This window comes from Perca fluviatilis, chromosome 5 (genome assembly GCF_010015445.1).
Source record: "Perca fluviatilis chromosome 5, GENO_Pfluv_1.0, whole genome shotgun sequence".
Classification (NCBI taxonomy): Eukaryota; Metazoa; Chordata; class Actinopteri; order Perciformes; family Percidae; genus Perca; species Perca fluviatilis.
The window spans coordinates 9709455-9727241 of record NC_053116.1 but is presented as its reverse complement, the minus strand read 5'-3'; the positions used below and the strand labels follow the sequence as shown (position 1 = coordinate 9727241).

The 17787-nt window shown below is 42.2% G+C and overlaps 1 protein-coding gene across 3 annotated transcripts in view; it reads left to right on the top strand.

Moving 5' to 3' along the window:
• Nucleotides 1–3225: 3225 nt before the first annotated feature.
• The window catches only part of olfml3a (olfactomedin-like 3a), a 34288-nt gene continuing 19726 nt past the window's right edge, over nt 3226–17787 (top strand). Inside the window, exons 1-2 of one of the 3 annotated variants that reach the window (XM_039799985.1) lie at nt 3226–3273; nt 16590–16771. The gene's annotated coding sequence lies outside the window, so the exon portion shown is untranslated. Of the gene's footprint in view, nt 3274–4344; nt 4558–5429; nt 5467–16589; nt 16772–17787 lie in introns of those variants that run through there. The other 2 variants (XM_039799987.1, XM_039799986.1) reach the window with 2 other exon arrangements.

Here is a 17787-nt window from a genome sequence, read left to right as displayed (position 1 = left end):
TAATAAGGACTTTATTGCACGAATGCGTCTCCAGCCAGTAAAAGGAGCTTGTTAGCGTCATTGCATGAATGCCTTATAATAGAGGCTTCTCATGGAAGCATTGCTGGGATGCCAAGTGTCACATACTGTACCCAAGAACCAACCACAAGAACGTTGCACCCATGTGCTATTTCAGCCACCTACTGTAGCACACATTTCAGACAGGAATGGGCTGCTTCCTGAAAAGTCAGAATTTGGAAAACAAACATTACTTTATTTTTATAATGTTCTTATTTCCCCGCAGCTTCGCTTTCGCATAAACTAACAGTGAAGAGAAATGTTTGGAAATGACAAATGAAAATAAAGATGTTGAAAATAGCTCAGCCAGAATGCATAGTGTGTTTTAGGTGAGTGGGATTGCTAAAGCATATTCACTTTTCCTTTTCTTTTCTTTTTTCACAAGCTGTAAGTCTTTCAACGCGTTTAACAGCGCGGGGATGACAGACGATATAGGTTTACATAACATTGGCCTTTTCATTGCTCGACAAGCAGGAGAATGGCACACACTTGTGAGTTTTGATTGTCTTAGGTTTTTTTTCTTCTTCTTTTCTTTCCAAAATGTGTTTAATGACAGCTATGTGAGCATGCCGTAACGCATTCGCTGCCCTGCAGTGGAACACGGAGCCTGCCAAAGTGGTTGCGAAACCACCCTGCGCCACGACTCTGACAGGAATTTCCCATCGCCCCATTATCAGCATCAGACAAGCTGAGTGATTGCAATTACATCTGCCCAAATGCTAAGAGCAACTGCCTTTTCTCTTTTCCTTCAGAGAAGTGAGGTATCATGAATGGCCCCATTGTGAATCTGTGAGCTGTCTGTCTGCCCAGTAAACCAACATAGTTGTGCTGTGTAGCTTTAATGAGGCCTTAATTATGAGATTCCTCTACCTTAGAGATTTACTCATTGGGTGACGGCTTTAAGCAAATCCCCCTGTGTACAGGCCTCCCTGACACAAAGGGAGACTAGAGCCAAACGTGACACTTTTTTAATATCTTATGCTTTATTTACTAACTCAAAATGAATATGTAGCAGGGAAGTTGATCCAAAGCACTGCTCTTTATTAGTAAAAGGGCCGCAGTTTACTCCAAACACACACAATCAAGCGTGGTTACGAGAGGTGACCATAGTTGGAGCCCAAACGGAAGGGAGGACGTGACATTTTGGCGAGGAGCCAGCCACCGGCCCAGACCCCCATGCATTCTGTCTTTCTTCTCTGTTTGTCAGCACTTCCAAACATGGCTACCTGCAGAGAGGAACAGACGGCGAGACTCTCTCTTAGGGATGCCAGGCTCCTGTATATTATGTTTTTAGCATGCCTTGGATTTTTTAACAGCAGCCTAAGTTACTCCAAACAGAGCCGAGCAGTCCGAGTCCTGCTGATAGCCGAGGCGGGCCGAAACAAGCCTGTTGCCATGATACCGTCCCAAGCTGTGGAGAAGAAGATTAAAGATGAATGCTATGCAGTTGGATTCATTGCTGTGCTCACACTAAGCAGAGACTTTGTTGCAGATATGCAAAGATTTATTGTACATATGCATATGAAATATAGAGTCGTTGGAGATTAGACTCCATCGTTATGAAATCATTTTTTAAGCGTTCTGCTGGAGGAAGACCCAGGGGGCCGCGGGTGGTGGTGACTGGAGGTGGAAGGGGAGGAGGAGAAGGGTTGCATGCTTTGCCTGAAATGACAGCTGACAGCAGCAGAGAGAGAAACAGATTTAAAGCAGGGATGTAATGTGATTGGCTCATGAATTTCGTGGCCAATTCCGGTTGGTTTACTGAAAAGTGAACGCCTCTAAACAGCTGAAAAGTTTAAGGAAGAGAGAGCGGGGATTGAAGTTACTGAAGTCTTCCTGAAAGAATTTAGGCTTAGCTTCATAATGTATGTGTGTCTAGTGTTTTATAGATCTGTTATAAGCCATTATTAAAAAACAGCTTTTGGGTTTCTAGGTGGTGGGAAATCCTCCTCCAGCATGGCACTTGCTTGGTCTTTTATAGCTAGCTCTTTAAAGCCACTTTAATCAAATTATAAAATTTGGTGGAAGGGTGTAGCATCTGAATCACGGTGCGGAAAACTGATTTTTTTCTTTTTTTTTTTACTTTCGCTAGCTTTCGCGAGATAGGGCACATGGCCTTGGCGGAGGTCTGCGCTCTTGGATTGCCATTTAGTTTTTATATTGGCAGTGTTGGGGAGTAACGGAATACATGTACCGGCTTTATGTATTCAGAATACAAATTATGAGTATCTGTATTTCGTTATAGTTACAATTTAAATAGTTGGTATTTAGAATACAGTTACATTGTTAAAATCAATGGATTACATGACGATACTTCTCTGTTTCACGAGTTTATTCACTCTCTGAATCAATTAAGGCAACTCCATGAATTTCCCAGAAGCCCCAATATGAAAACGAAGAAATAGAGCGGCAGCGGCACACAGAGACAGGGCAGGAATACGTTTCTATCTTGGAAATTCAAACAGCATTTCACACTTTCTCTATATCTCGCTCTCTCTCACCACTGTAGAGTGAGTGAGAAGCGAGCGGGAGCACAACACAACCTATTGTTTGCCTCTGCCTACGTTGCTAGCGGGAAAGGCTATTGCAGAGCCTATATTTTTATTATCTTAAAAATGGGCACCCTTTCATCAAAATTTCTGCTTTAGGGTTTGTGTAACATAGCAATTTCTACTTATGTGTTTTTAAAAGACCTCTTCAGACAACATTAAGTATTAATTCAGTTATAAATTCAACCTGCACATTGCTCTTTAAAGGTCCAATATGTACTAATATTTGTACTGTAATAAATCCAAAAATGCCACCAATGCCTCATCAGATATTAAGGAAACATGTTAAGCTGAAATACTATCTTTTCTGACAACAATGCTAATGTCAGTATTTTTTCTTTTTGAAATTTACGTTCCGTGACGGAATTTCTGTTTATGTTTTGATCTGTGTGTTGTTATCAACGGCCCAGTTTGACAGTCAGGCCGGGTTGCCAGATATACCTGTAAAAACGTAAACCCAGCGCGCTACAGCTATAACGATAGTGCAGCCATGAAAGCAGCAAACAAACGAACAGGATAAATGGAGATAGATTCTACCCGACCTAAAAAAACAGTTGCGTGACCAGAGACGTAACAACCCCCTGGTAAATATTGGAGATGTATTTGAAAGATGGAGACAGCTTAGATCCCAAAAGGACGCAGAATTGGCTTATTTCCTCCTGAACAGGTAAGCATAGCTTCAGGCTAATTTATCACAGCCACTAGGGATGGGCATTTTAGGTCATTTCAACATTTGTGTTCTCACATTGAATTATATAGCTAGAATCCCCGAAGTTGGTTACGCGCCAAAACAATTGAGACACAGCCAGTAAAGTGATCCCGACTGGTCCTGGCTAACGCCGCCATGCTAACCCTGCTAACGTTACCGGAGGACCAGGCAAGCGGGCCATGGCTGTTTACAACCGTGTAGTTCCAACCCGGTCTCCGCGGCAGTTCGTGTAAATATCAACGTTATTCGTAATATATTGATGCGCGTTCACGGGAGACGTTTTTCTCGTTTTTACGTATAAATGTCACGTACTTTTCGGAAAAAAAAAGACGCGGAGGCGGCCGGAAAGCGAAGCTCCATAAGCCGGGTATGCCCAGCAAGTACGCGCTGGATGAGGCGGCCGATTCGTTTGTCCGCACGGTAAAACCGACAAAAACGTCTCTGTGAACACGTATCAATAGATTAAAATAACGTCACATTTACCAAACTAACTGCCGTGAGACCGGGCTGTTCAGCCGGCATGGTGGTGGTATTTTTAGCGGTTCCTATTGTAATTCTAAGCCGAGGAAGTGTGCCTGACTGGCGTGTGGAGAGGACGATGAGGCTGTTGTGTTTTTAGCGGTTCATACTGTAATTTTAAGCCGAAAAAGTGTGTCTGTCAGTTGCTTACAGAGCTCCGCGTGAGCACGGGCTTTTATGACAATATGTCAATATAGCCAGCATCTAACGTTAGCTACTCTGTTGTCGTATATATCTATGCTCTGCTGTGGAGTAATGTCTGGCTATGTGAGAAAAGCATCTAGCAACATTGTTGTGAATGCTGCGGTCTCAGCCTGGCAACTAGAGCTGTCAATCTTCCTTTATAATACTATTCGAATTCCATTTGAGATTTTTTTTAATATTCGAATAATATTCGAATATTTAATGCTCAAAATGCAGCCTGTTAAATATGTTCTACACTACTCTGGCTTATGCATTGTCAATGCCACTACAAGCATGTGGTTGTTGTTACACGTTCTGTCTACTAGAGGGGCATCCATTAGCCTGGCCTTGAGGCGACCTGCACGCAACTTTGTTTACATTCATTTTCCACCACGAGCACACAGCGACAAACACAAATCAACAGAGTAATGAAACATAATCTAACAAGTGAACAGGCTCTGTTGTAAAGGCTAACGAAGCTCGGTTAGCACAATGTCATCATGTTAGGAAGCACAGCCGAAACCATTTGTCATAAACTAGGTAAGTAACAAACGATGCTAACTGCATTAATAACTAAGCCAAACGGTGCTGTCACTACTATTTTAGTGATTTATAAGCAACCTGATTTCAGCAGATTGTCACATTACTGAGAATACAGCTGTTAAAATGTAATATATGAAGTAGAAGCTAACTCTGACAGCTTTAGGGGAGCTAACATAAACTTTAGCTTTCTCCATGAAGCTCCCAGCTACGCTAAAGTTACCTCCCGACGCAGTTAGGAAACCAGAACGAACTATTGATAACATCAGCATTTTGTCTCGGTGGAAGTCGATTTTAAAGTCATGTTAAAACTATTTCCCGTCCTACTTACGATTTCCAGCCGCAGCCTGTAACTCCCCCGTGTACTAAGGTTACCCGGTATGTAACGTTAGCTCTGTGATGTTGTACTAACGTTACTCGCTACGTAACATTGTCTTAAGACCTCACAATGCGTTGTGTTTCTCACTCCCGCGGTTATTGTTCATACGGCGTGACATGAATCACATATGCGGGTAGGTCAAGGCGAGAAGAGGGACATTAGCTAACGTTAGCCAACATATTTATATAAAAAAAAGTCACATTCGAATAGTAATTTCAACATTCGAATAGTATTGATTTTTTTACTATTCGAATTATATTCGAATTTCGGTATTCGTTCCAAAAGCCTTAGCTACTGGCAACCCCCGTAGCTTCGAGTCTGGGCAGGAGGGGGCGGGGGAAACGACTCTCCAGTATTTTGAATTAGTAGTGCAGTAACTATTTTAACCGCTAGCTGCCAGTATTACATACAATATTACATATTGCACCTTTAAAGAACGAACAGGGAGAACGAATATAACTGTGCAGTGCAACCTCTGCTTGCCAGCCACCAACAATTACTCCACCTCCAACCTGAAGAAGCATCTTAAAGTAAGTTTTTTTTTTTTTATTAGCCATGGGTAATCGTCTGCTGTAGTTTTAGTGGTCACCTTGCTGTTTTATAGTTGACGTGCAACTTTACATTCTCCTATGTGCTGATTTACTAGCTCCAGAGCCGTTGAAAGACTGACTAGCCCCGTTTGACATGCTAGCTAACGTTAGCTAAAATTAGCTGGTGGTAGCTTAGACTGCGGTTAGATTTTTGTAGTGTGCAGTTCGGGACTACAAATACAACCATCTATCTGCTTGTTTAGGTACACATTCACCCAGTTGGAACCAAGCCCCCAGGAAGAACGCCATGTCTAATAGCCACCATGGGATTAGCGGATAACGGTGGTACTGCACCCCATGGCCCAGAAAGACTTTTCACATAGACTTTGCATGGCGAAAGAAACTTCTATATTTCAGCGGGGGGTATTTTGGGGGGTACACCAACCTACCAGCCCGAACACTTAAAGGGTCCTTGTTTAAAACGTCACGTTTTTAACATTTTTAACATTCACTAGTAGCCGAATCCAGAGTTATTAAACTAGTTATGATGAACGCGCATAGAGGACGCGAGCAGAGCCGCGGGACTGCGCCCGCCCGCTCACATGACTGTTCTCCCGAGGTCCTGTAGACTCCACATAGACAGTATATAATGGACCAATAGACCCCGTTGCTCTGGACGGAGACCAGTGAAGGCTATTAGAAGCACTTTTCCGGTGATCACTTGCTTTACTGCGCAGCCTCCAACTAACAGAGACAATGTAAATGTGACGTGAGCAACCTGTCTGAAAGTTGGAAGTCTTCTGGTAGCTGTGCCAAGAGAAATCTCAATCATTCCCAATCTTACAGAGACGGAGAGTGTAGGTATATATAAGGAGATAACATAGGCACAGGCTAATTATTGATCACTAACATGCTAGTTAACATTAGTAATTAAACCTAAACAGCTGATGGAAGTCCAAACTGCCTGCGAGCTTCTCCTGTACTATACGGTAATTCCTCTACTGTGCGACAGTAAGTCGCTTGGTTATGACACAATCGTTAGCCTATTTTCACAAAAACATCTGCTACGGAATCATAACGTGAGGTACAAGGTAATGGAGCCTTTTATACATTTTCGTGTTTCTGTAGAAATAAACAATGGACAAATAGAGTCTTTAAACGCTTCAGATGTAAAGTTATTCGCTGTCAAGTGACGTAAAAACAAAATGGCGGTCAGCGGAATGCTAACGGGAGGTGATCGCTTTGTAGCAACAAAGCGATCCCATGGGAGGTTCGAGTTCTGAAGCGAAGCTTACCCCCTTGAGACTCCATCGTTATGAATATAGCTAATGGTTGTAATTCACCATGTGTTCTAGTAATACGTCCATGGTGTTATCTTATGATACACCCGAGGGATGTGTGTATGCTGTAAGGCCTGTAACGTGGATGTAACATCATGTATAAAGCGTTTTCCCAAACTGGCGGGGCTATCGGCTAGTAGCTATTAGCGGTATCCAATCCAGTTTTCTTAATACATCTATGGTTGGAACAGAAGAACACACCAGAATAGGCCTGTTTAGTAAGCTGTATGTGATGGCCGCATTCCTACAATTCAATGTGGAAGTAATCAAAATATTCAGAATACTCAGATTGAGTAACGTAACGCAATACGTTACAAATTAAATTTTTGGGCATGTATTCTGTAACAGAATATGTTTTGGAAGTATCCTTCCCAACACTGTATATTGGATAGTGGATCAGATAAGTAGCTACAGGCCCACGTGAAAGGCGTCGCTCATAGTGACGTACCTATCGCCTTCAGTTTGAATGAGCTCTATGGGTTTTTAAGGTCATTGTTTCGGTTGTTTTTTTGCTTCACAAAGAAACGTTTATCATGAACACGCTCTTTGAAAAAGAGTTTGACATTTGAAGGCTACAATAGCCATTTAAGTAGTATTTTGAATGCAAGACTTTTAACTAGTAACAGAGTATTTCTACATTGTGGTATTGCTATTTTTTACTTTTTCCACCACCGGTGAATGATTCACGCTGTTATTTCCTTGCTCAGCTGTCATTTCATTGGTTTGCCACTTGGCTTTCAATTGGAGGAGAAAGATTTTAATTCACGTTTATTTGCTCCTGGGTTTTGTTTCGGCATCTCGGGATTTGTTGTTGGGCTCAGCAGCTTAATTATTGCCTAGAAGAAGAGAAACAAACACAGACCGTGTGGGGTGCCATAGCCACTTTTCTGTAGCCTTGTGCAAACTGAATGTGTCCTATCTTCCTCTGAATAATCTTGCATTAATGGTGTCTGGGCGGTTTCAAAATCAGACAGCAGCTATGTAAGTATTTTCAGCAATTTAGTTCTCAAATTGCAGCTGTCAAGTGCAAATTGAGGCTTCCCTCAGTCATGCATGGCCCCTAAAAAGCTTTTTGTCTCATGTCTCTGTCATGTCTACATCTCTGCACCTTTACAGGTTCACTCAGCAACCTCTGGCGCAATTACACAAAAAGTTATATGAGGGCAAGGGACACATTAGAAACACTGGTTCAGCTTGACATTCACGCACGCACGCACGCACACACACACACACACACACACACACACACACACACACACACACACACACACACACACACACACACACACACACACACACACCTCACAGCATGGACAGGCAGCAGGAAAGAGTCTGGTGCAGTTGGAGTGGAGACGGTGGGTTTTAATGACACAGTATCTCCCAGAACGCTGTTCCCATAATTACGCTCTGTCTGACGTGGATCTGTCATTGGCATTGATTGTTTGTCCTGATGCCCACCTCCTTGAGGAGAAAAGTGTGTGAGTGTAGAGGGGAGGGAGGGCTAGGGTGGATGTTTGGATCCCCTAGAGCTGGACAGGTTGCATTCAGGAGCCGATGGGAGGCCCAAAACTGGAGCCATTGGTGAGATTGGTATCGTGTTAATGGCTCCGCAGGCTCCAAGATACATAGCAGCAAAACCATAAGAGGCACTGGAATGTGGAGCTCCCTTGAATCATTGTCATAATTAGGGACAATTGCACACGCAGACCCGAGACCTATTGTGCTCATTTGGAACCTGTTTTGTCTGACTTCTTGCATGCCTCCTTACACTGCTTGTATCTGTGTGTTAATGTAATAGTTTGACATGTTGGGAAATCTGATGTTTTTTTGCCGACAGTCAGATGAGAAGATTGATACCACTCTAATACCTGTGTGTTTGATATGAGACTACAGCTTAGCTTAGCCTAGCCTAGCATGAAGACTAGAAACACAGGGAAACATCTAGCCTAGCTCTGTCCCGCTCACTCCCGCTTTTACTCTTGGATTTTGGCTCTGATTGAACCAAGGATTTAGACACCACATGTCACCTAACTTCTATTTGGGGTAAAATCATGCTCTGAGCTTTGGAACTACAGTTCCCATGATGTTCCCATAATGCTTTAGGGGGATGGAATCAGGAAGCATAATTGCTGCTATGTACTCAGTGAGATAATAATGTGGGCTACAACTTGAGCCCCATTTCTTTTGCCTGTATTTGTTTTTGTTTTGGCAAATTGGCACCATTGAAAGTATGCCGAATTAGCTATTAGCAGTTACTGTTTGCAGTATACCCATGGGTTTACAGTCAACTACCACTGGATTACTGTGATACAGAAGGGAACTTAAAGTGATGGTTCAGAGTAATTTCACCCTAGGGTCTTTGTACTCGAAACAACACCTTTTTCAGAAGCTTTTCTGGTCTAACATTGGGAGAGTTAGTTAGAGTAGCGTTATCAGCTGAATAGCGCTAAGCCGCAGAGGCTAATGGACCCACGTTTGTATTCGGTAAATGACCCCACTAATGCTCGAAATGATACCAAACGTCTACACTAGTACAAATGGTTATTTACTCATAACGATGATTGGAAAAGTTTGTAACTACCGCCATGAAGTTTATACGACTTGCCTGCTCTCTTCAGCTCTCCGTTGCTGCTGCGCTGCTACGCAGTTAGACGAGTGCTTAGGCCGCGTCACAATTACTACACGAAAAGAGATACAACAAAAATATTGATTAATTTAATGATTAAATAAGGTAATGTCTCCAAACTTACCTCAATTATTACTTGTCTCCTGCTAGTTATACTACAGCACTTACTTTAAAAAAAAAGTTAAATTAAAAATATTTTTGTTGCATCTCTTTCGGTGTTGTAATTTGTAGACGTCCCTAAGCACTCGCCTTACAGCAGCAACAACAACAGCAGAGAGCAGAAGCCAGCAGGCAAGTGTTATTTACATAAACTTCTGGTTATTACAAACTTTCCAATCCATCGTTTTATGAGTGCATAACCTATTTGTACTAATGTAGACGTTTGGTATCATTTCGGGCATTATTAGTGGGTCATTTACGAGATACAAACGTGGGTCCATTAGCCCCTGCGCTAAGCTATTCAGCTGATAACGCTACTCTACGCTAACTCTCCCAATGTTAGACCCAGGTGAAAAAAGCTTCTGGGGGGTTGTTTGGCTCGAGGTCATGGTGCAAAGGACCCTAGGGTGAAATTACTCCGAACCATCACTTTAAGAACGTGGTTAAGTTCTGGAGCATGGAGGGAGAGTTCACAGACAGACATCCCAGATAATGATATCATCAGAAAGAGTAAGTCACACTTACTTTAAATATATGTGTATCATGTATGTGTGTTCAGATTTGACTGAGTTGTGACTCTGAGAAGAAGTCAGATTTTTGCAACCTTAATTTGCCAGTGCTGCTGCAGCAACGGACTACTACCAGGTGTTTCCAGAACACCTGCATGCACCTGTACCTTTAACCATGTAGTATCTTTCTCGCCTCATGTATCAGTTTAAACTTGCAATTCTTCAAGCCTCCAGCTAAATCAGTATATTCTTCATTATGCTACAGCAGCACTAAGCTCAGTTATTATTATTATGTATAGGTTTGTGTGTGTGTGTGTGTGCGTGCGTGTGCGCCTCCTCCTTCTCTGTTTCAGGTTGTCTGGTGAAGAACATGTCAGACATCCAGCGTAATACATGGCTCTCCATATGACAGATAATTAGGCCTTAAATAGCACTATTGACACTAATAAGACAAATATCAAATATCCCTCATTATCTTCCCCCCCCCGAGTGATAGCAGAGGATAGAGCGGGCCGGTGCAGGTGAGGCGACTCAGGCGTGGGGGCTGCTGGGAATAAAACCAGCAGATCTGGTCATGTCGTGGGCCAGTAGCTCATGTCTGAGAGTCGATGGTGTGGATGAGATAAGGCCCAGCAGTGATAAAGGGCCAGAATATGGTAGGCTGAGGGGTCCCCATAGTGATGAAGCAGGCAGTATCATCGGCATCACTGCTTAAGGAAAAAACTTACGGTCTAGACCAATTACTCCGCAACTACAAAATTGACAGGTGCTATATTTCTTGCTCTAACTAAAGCACGTGATCCAATCGACATTATCTTCTTAACGATAAACTTTATTTTAGTCACCTGTCTAGATCTGCTTTGCTTTGGTTTCATTCATTTTTTGAAATTTTCAAAACAGAAATCGGTGTCTTCTATTAAATGGCAGTAAATCCAATTTAGGTAATATAGAGAATCTACCGCTATTATTTACTACATTCATAAACAATGTCCGGTCAGTCTGCTCTGAGTGGGGGGCTCGTCTGTGAGTAGATAACACAATTATTTACACGTAAAAATTTCACGTTAATCAAATTCAGCATTACTTAAGTCATTAAATATAAACTTGCAGAGGCACAAGCTTGGTAAAGAGAGGAAATTATAACTCAAAAATCATATGAAAGCAGCAAAAATGTGCACTGTCTAATTTCTTTGATTGTCGGGAAGCAGCTTTGCTCCTATTGTTTTTTTTTGTGTGTTAATGCAGTGGTTCCCAAACTTTTTAATATGAAGGACCCCTAAATTGAAAGCAATCAGACTGCGGACCCCCATTTGACAATACATCATCCCAGGTTCCCTCATCTGATAGGAGTTTAGCTTTTAGATGTTTTATAGTCTGGCATTTTTCAGACCTTCCTCCACAGCGCTGCAGAGGAGGGTCTGGCTAGTCCACACAGCATTCTGGGATGGGAGAAAAACATGCTCTCGTTTATTGGCATTTCTTTAGACCAATCACAATCGTCATGGGCGGTGCTAAGCGTCAAACGGCTGCAAAATAGCCTCGGGAAGGAACTTGTTTTGGTGGAACGTGTGTACGTTCAAAAGTAGATTGGACAGATAGTCTAGCTAGCTGTCTGGATTTACCCTGCAGAGATCTGAGGAGCAGTTAACCATAGTCCTCAGAAATCCACCAGAGTTTAGAATGCCAACACAATGAAAGTGGAAAGTAACGGACATCCCAAAAACATCCCAGACATCTGAATTCTTTTTCCTGCAGAATGAGAGCAATCCCGGAAGTGCAGCGTCGTGGCTATAGACTAGATGTTTTATTACAAATAGTCATACATTCTGTCATTGTGTTACTCATGGATGGAATTATAGTGAAAATTAGAGTGAAAAAATGATTCCCCTTTGCTGCATGGGGACCCTCAGGAACTAGGGCTGCACGATATGGTTAACAAAAATAAATATTAAAGTGTATTCAGTACTTACTCGCCAGCATTGTGTTGCATTTTAAAGTGATTGTTCGGAGTAATTTCACCCTAGGGTCCTTTGCACCATGACCTCGAGCCAAACACCCCCCACAGAAGCTTTTTTCACCTGGGTCTAACATTGGGAGAGTTAGTGTAGAGTAGCGTTATCAGCTGAATAGCTTAGCGCAGGGGCTAATGGACCCACGTTTGTATCTTGTAAATGACCCCACTAATAATGCCCGAAATGATACCAAACGTCTACACTAGTACAAATAGGTTATGTACTCATAAAACGATGGATTGGGAAGTTTGTAAGTACGCCAGAAGTGTATGTAAATAACACTTGCCTGCTGGCTTCTGCTCTCTGCTGTTGTTGTTGCTGCTGTAAAGACGAAGTGCTTAGGGACGTCTACAAATTACAACCACCCAAAGAGATGCAACAAAAATATTTTTAATTTAACTTTTTTTTAAGTAAGTGCTGTAGTATAACTAGCAGGAGACAAGTAATAATTGAGGTAAGTTTGGAGACATTACCTTATTTAATCATTAAATTAATCAATATTTTTGTTGTATCTCTTTTCGGTGTAGTAATTTGTAGACGGCCCTAAGCACTCGTCTAACTGCAGGTAGCAGCAGCAGCAACAGAGAGCTGAAGAGAGCAGGCAAGTGTTCATAAACTTCTGGTGTACTTACAAACTTTCCAATCCATCGTTTTATGAGTACATAACCTATTTGTACTAATGTAGACGTTTGGTATCATTTCGGGCATTATTAGTGGGGTCATTTACGAGATACAAACGTGGGTCCATTAGCCTCTGCGCTAAGCTATTCAGCTGATAACGCTACTCTACGCTAACTCTCCCAATGTTAGACCCAGGTGAAAAAAGCTTCTGGGGGGGTGTTTGGCTCGAGGTCATGGTGCAAAGGACCCTAGGGTGAAATTACTCCGAACCATCACTTTAAGTTATTTTAAAATACCCTTTTCCCATCTGGCGCTTATTTTTGTCGTTTACCAGCAATTTACTGGTGAAATAAGTCATTGTTATAAGTTGTTGTTATTACATTATTAATCAATCATTTAATTTTGACCATAAGGCCTTAGCAATAAACACGCCGTTCTTTAATGTCACCAACTGTCGTTTTGTGCTACTTTTTTTTATATTTTATATTATATACATTATAAATATATTATATATATATTTCGGTTCAGGCACCAGTTCAGGCACCGTTTAGGCACCGGCACCGTTTTAAAAGTATTGTTTTAGCACCGGTATTGGATAAGACCCAAACGATACCCAACCCTACTAATAGTTAAGATCAGAGGATGTTGAGTGCATTACAGACTGGTATATATGTCAAAGTTTAGTCAGGATACTGTTTTGAAACCAAATGCTATCAAATTGAATAAAACACCCAAAATTCAATAGAAGTAATCATACATTTTACCGGCAGAGAACGTTGTATGGGTTCCATCCCATACAACGTGCATCCATGTTATTTTTGGGCAATTTGGTTAAAAGAAACCCATATTTCTGATATGAAAACCTTTGTAAACGGGTCAAATATGACCCAAGGACAACACAAGGGTCAAACTTTTTGTGAAACATGAACAAACTCAAACAATGAATGCCGTAGAACTTTCTTTTATTATCCAGTTTGACCGTCACTCATAACAGAAAAAAACATATATAAACTACTTTTTAAAGTAGATTTTCTTCAGGGATAATCGATGTTATCGGATCGGTGCATGAACTCCAGTACTTTCCGATACCGGTACCAGCATTTTAGGCGGTATCCGAACATCTCTGGATCTCTGGAACCCCCCCTCAAGGATCCCACTTTGGGAACCGCGGTGTTAATGAACTGTATAAACCTTAAACGTGGCCACACCGTGCCTCGCTTACATCCACTACAGTGCCGTCTAGTCGCCTTCAGTTTTGCTGAATCCACTCTTGGGTGATGATGGCGTTTCTGCCCTTGCATGCTTGAAGGAAGAGGGCTTCAAACCTCTACCCATGCACTCCTCCCTCTCTGAAACACATCTGCCAGTGTCAGACCAAGCCCTTTCTCACTCTGCAGGGTGAGGATTACTCAAATCAAGACTGTCAAACGCTTGTGTATATCCTGGCGAGGACTGATCCAGTAGGCTCATAAATGCCCAGGCGTCTGCCATCTATTTGTTCACATGTGTGATCTCATATATCACACTTGTCACTCCTGGGCAGCTATAATCTCCCAGAAGCTTTTAGTAGAAATCCCGCTGACAGTGTTATTTGAAATGCCTTGCGATTATTCACTATAAAGTTTACACATTTGTGGGGAAAGTTGAAGATACACAGAAAACCTGTAAGGACAAAAATAACTCGTAAAATCGAACAGGGAAATAATCAGGTATGTAGTCTTTCACTTTTTTCGCCTTTGCTGGGACTGTTTGTCTAAAAAGCTGGTGTAATACTAGGGGTAATAATGAGATGGCTTGTGGGATGAGGCGCTCAGTATGAAAAGGATAAACACAAAACACCAGTGTACTTTCACACAGTTCACAGTCTGCAAACTGTAATCTTCCAAATCCTGTCCCAATCCCAGGGATGTATGTTTCACTTGTAAATATACACACTCAGTGTATGTACCGTCTGTCTCCCAGTGCTGTGTGATTAGGTGCGATGAGAAAGAGCATCTCTAGATGCTTTGGCAGGCCAATAAAAAAACGTAAAAAAATAGAAGTAATATTTGTGGACGTAACTCTTCTGCCTTGAGACAGGTTTACAGTCTCGTGCTGGCAAGATGGATTCCTGAAATAAACTTTCCAGACCCAGGGAGTGAAACAACTCCCTTTCTTTTGTGAAGGAGACGAGGCTCAGCCCGATATTCATCAGTGGGGATAACCTTTGACCCCAGAATCATATGACGCTGAGTGCTGGAGATCCCGGTGCAGCCAGACAGTCTGTCTGAGACGCCCATCTCTTTTTTTTTTTTTTTTTTTTTTTTTTTTTTCTCTTCCCAACACTTTTTTTCTCCCTCTCTTTCTCCCTGTCTCCCACTCTTTCCTCTTTCCTCACCTTTCCTGCTATCTTAGGGACTGTATGAAACTTGTCTGGGTGTGGAGGTGATGCTGAAACTCCACAGAGTTGTTATTAATATTTTCTTTGGGCCCTGCCCTTGTCTCCCCCACCCCCCCAAAAAACTGCAATACCCTCCCCCAACATACGTCAACAACAATGCGACAGAAATGAATTGATTCAACTCATTTCATTTCACAACAAAGAATTTAACAAACCTAAATGTCATGAACCATCCAACCTTTCCAACATCCATATGTATTAAATACATGTCTTTATAATCTATCTTTTTAATAAACTGTCTGTACACTTACAAAGTTCTCAATGCTTCGGTTTCCATGAAGGGACCCTCATTATGCCACTGTGGAATTTTGAGCCTTTGTTAGTGGTATAGAAATAGCGATTTCTTTTTACTTTACCCGTGCCCTGACGACTAGCTTTATAAGCTAATTAGCGGTTTGCGCTAAAACTGGTCACATTCGATTAGCATGAAACCAAATCCCAGAGAACGGTTGATTATTGGTACACGTGTTATTAACCCCTAGGTTCATTTTGTGCCAGATTTGTCCTTAAACATTGTGAAAAAGAACTATTTAAACTTAGGCAACAAAACTACTTAGTTAGGGTTAGGAAATCATCGTGGACTGGCTTAAAATGAGTCACGTAAAATTACTAAAATGAGGACGTAACTGCATCACGGACTACGGTTCGTAAAAGTCGGTTTTACTTTGTCAACTCACTTCCTCATTTGAAGAGGTCACTGGCGCGTTATTATGGATCCCACGTAACGAGTCCCGCCCTATGAAGCAGCTCGATTGGTTGGGGTTAGGCACTGACCTCGAGTGGTTATGGTTAGGATAGCAGATTGGTTAGGGGATAGCACCTGAACAAGTCGGGTTACGTTACCTTGCATAAGCATGGACGCCTGGCCAATAGTAGTGTGTGAATGCTATTGAAGGGAGGGTCTTGCCTAGAAGTTGCGTGAATTCCATAATAACGTGTCACTGCCTTACAGCAAACCTAAAAATATGGGTAGTTATAAGCTGCTTGCACAATAACCCTATACAGTGGTTTTCTGGGCGAGGACAGTCAGGATAATGTTCATACAGTCCCTTCCTTGCCCCGGTTTCAAATATTAAACCCTTATGTCTTGTAACAAAGAATAAACGTTTTTTTGGTAACACTTGAAGGTATCTACATAAGAGTGACATGACACTGTCATGACACAGTCATTACACATGAACCCTAACCCTAACTCTAACCCTAACCATTACTTGTCATGACAAAAACCGAATGACGCTTACTAAAAGAAGCGTTATGTCATAAACATAACATCATAATGTTTATGCCACGCTCATGACAGTGTCATGTCGCTCTTATGTAGATACCTTCAAGTAAAGTGTAACCCGTTATAGAAATATATCTCCTATAACAGCTACCTCCCCCCCCTTTTTTTTTCTCCACTCCGAACCCCTTCAGATGCCAGCATTCAGACAAGACAGTGGGCTCTCCCCACTCCAAACAATCACCATTAGGTAGGCCATGACAGAGCTTTTCCACACCGTGCGACGGACTGAACCAGCTGCTGACAAGCCTATCTCTGCCGAGCCTTGCTCCAGTCTGCTGGGATGCTCTGATGGGGACACTGGTTTTCACATAAGGTACTCTCAGGACATACGTCAAGATGACTGGCTGATAAACAAATACCTAATGGGCTTCCTACGACATTTGATTTCATTTAACTGAGGTCCAGGAACTGATAAATTGTTTCCATCCTGCCACGCCATACTGTAGCTAATTGTAGCTGCTTATCAGTGCGATCACGGCTTTTAACCTTAACGTGAAGCAATGTGTGTCATGGTTGATGTAGTGGAGTTTTTATTTTTTGCTTTTTAAGAGCCGTGCAGTAATTACAACTATGGATAAATCACAGGGTAGGATGCATTCATACTTTCACTAATCCAGACATGGAGCCACTTAACATATAGTTACCTTTTATAGAAGAAGCTGCACCGTTTACATGCACTCGGATCATTCAGCAAAAAGTAAAGACGGATAATGTGGTGGTTTTCACAAAGATAACTACTCTAATCAGTGTTGAAGCATGTTGCGCAGAGCCCACATGATGAACTTGAGCAATTATAAACTGTAAATGAACGTTCTCGTCTGCAGACTATTACCTCGTTTTTATTGCTCTGGTGTTGACAGGGGGAAAAAAAACGTATGTGCCCATGATGTATGGTGGCAAAACATTACAGTTTTTATTTTGATGAAAAGGGGGCTTACAGGTGAGTTCCAAGTGGCTGCGACAAGTCCCCCATGCTTACAGGAAGAGGAGGCCGAGCCCCATGCATACATTTCTGTTAACTTCATAATTTGGCAACCGTAATGTTTGAGGCATTTCACTCAAGTGAGTCAGAATGGAGCCCTGTGCCAGAGAGGTGTTGGGTTTGAGTGCTGCGGTGTTCAGAATGAGGCGGAGAGCGTGAGGTGACATGTTTTGCTGGTATAGAGGATATGGAAGATACTCCTGTAATGAGTGCTTTGTGAGATAATGGTATGCACGAGCCTGCCCCCCTGCTATGTTTCCCCACTCAGCTCCAGAGGCAGAAACGGCAACAAGAACAATGCTGAAACATGTCATGTGGACAAGCTCGAGACGCATGTGGCGCTTGAG